We start from the raw sequence: 1,769 nt of genomic DNA on the forward strand, positions 1-1,769 counted from the left end.
AGACCCACTCTCTAGTGTGTGTGTTACAGGCTCACGATGGTTGTCTCTTGCACGGTAAAGTTATTATGGAACTGACAGGTGAACAGCCATCCAGATCGAGAGGCACAGGATGCTTCGAGAGCCTGGGGTCAGGTCCTACCTCTGCCTGCCATTCACTCGGCAACTGTGGACAGGTCTCTGGCCCTCTGTTTCCCCAACCCCAACATGGTGCTCCTGTCTGGGGCACGGCCCTGCCACTCTGGCCGCCGTACACTTGTCATCAACGACTCTTTTCTCCACCGCAAGCCCATCTGTTGGAGCACATGAGCCACATGTGCATCCCAGAGGTTCGGTGGGTCTGCTTTGAACCCCCAGCACATCACCCGCAGCCCCAAGCAGCGTCTGGTAGGGAACGTGCAAGGTGGACGCAAGTCTGAAGGTGGCGCTGTGGCTCCAGTTGTGGCTCCGCTCTCCGGAGCAGGACTGTGTTCTGGGGTGTCTGTGGAAACCGGGCAGGGCTGATGGCAGGTTTTGCTCCATCTTGGGGCCCTCCCAGTTCGGCAAGCTCTGCTTATTCGCAGGAAGCAGCCAGGCCAGCCCACTTGGGCCTCCCCACCTCCCGAGCCCCTTCACACAGCTTCAGAGCTCTCTGTTTCTCTCTGGCTCTGTCCCCCAGGGAAGCCAGCCTGCTGTGAGTGGCACGTAGGTGGAGCAGGGCTCTGTGCCTGGGTTTCCCGGGAGCCTGGTTTTCTGGTGCTCGCTGCAGGCAGGGGCCCTTGGCTTGGAGCTACTGGCTGAGTCTGGGCCATGATGTGCCGTGATGATGGGTTGGGTCACAGCCTGCTTGACCCCCCCTCCCCCCCGTGGACCCCATACTTGGGAGATGCCTTTGGTATTTTGAAAATAATCCATGCTCTTCCTGCCTCCTTCTCTCCGTTTTTTTTGGTTTTGTTTTTTGGGACGTTTTGGTGCTTAGCTGAGCCATCTAATAAAGAACCCAGGGGGAGAGAATGCTGGGGGGGCAAGAAGAAGGAAAGAGGAACGTGCTGATATTTATTAAGTGCATGCTGGATACTAAGCACTTCCTTCCACAAGAACTAGAGCAGCGATTTTTAACCTTTCTTCCAGTGGCATACGCCTTTCCCTCCCCCAGAATCACAGGTGAACCCAGCCATGGAAACCAAACACGGGGGGCAGCGGCTGTGAGAGGGTTGGGGTGGGGCACCCGGGCCCTTGACCCTTCCCCTTTCACCCCCTTCCCTCCTCCGCCCCCCATCCGCCCCTTTGGTGCCATCACAAAACCTGGATCGAAAGCACCGTTTCATTCATCTGTACACACCTCTTAGAGGAAATATCATTTCCAGTTTTTGGTTATAAAAGCTGAAGGCCAGTGAGTTGAGGTGACTTGACAGTGTCTCATGATTAAGAAATGGCAGAGAGCCAGGCCGCGGACCCAGCTGCATCTGACCCCAAAGCCCCTAACTCCGTTTGGGAAACCGTGGGTGCTCTGCTTCCTAATGAGAAACTGCCTGCCACGAAGGAACCTGGCTAGGACAGGAGAACCGTGGAAGATGGGAAACACATGGGGCGTGGGTTCATTGCCACTGGGGAAATGATCCTTCAGCACCCCCGGGCAAGCTCCAGCTGGCTAAATTCAGAAGACACCGGGCAGCCATGTGCTAGAGATTCAGCGAGCTTTCCAGGCCCTGATTAGACTCTTTGTGTTCCAGAGCCTGGGTCTGGAATATCTGAACCAGGTCTCAGTTCCTGCTCTACTGGTGGAGGAAAAA

General features: G+C 56.0%; 1 pseudogene; it reads left to right on the forward strand.

Moving 5' to 3' along the window:
• The first annotated feature begins 500 nt into the window (after positions 1-500).
• On the forward strand, positions 501-1,029 carry LOC122913601 (annotated as a pseudogene).
• Positions 1,030-1,769: the final 740 nt, after the last annotated feature.

The sequence above is a fragment of the Neovison vison genome, chromosome 7 (genome assembly GCF_020171115.1).
Source record: "Neovison vison isolate M4711 chromosome 7, ASM_NN_V1, whole genome shotgun sequence".
Taxonomy (NCBI): Eukaryota; Metazoa; Chordata; class Mammalia; order Carnivora; family Mustelidae; genus Neogale; species Neogale vison.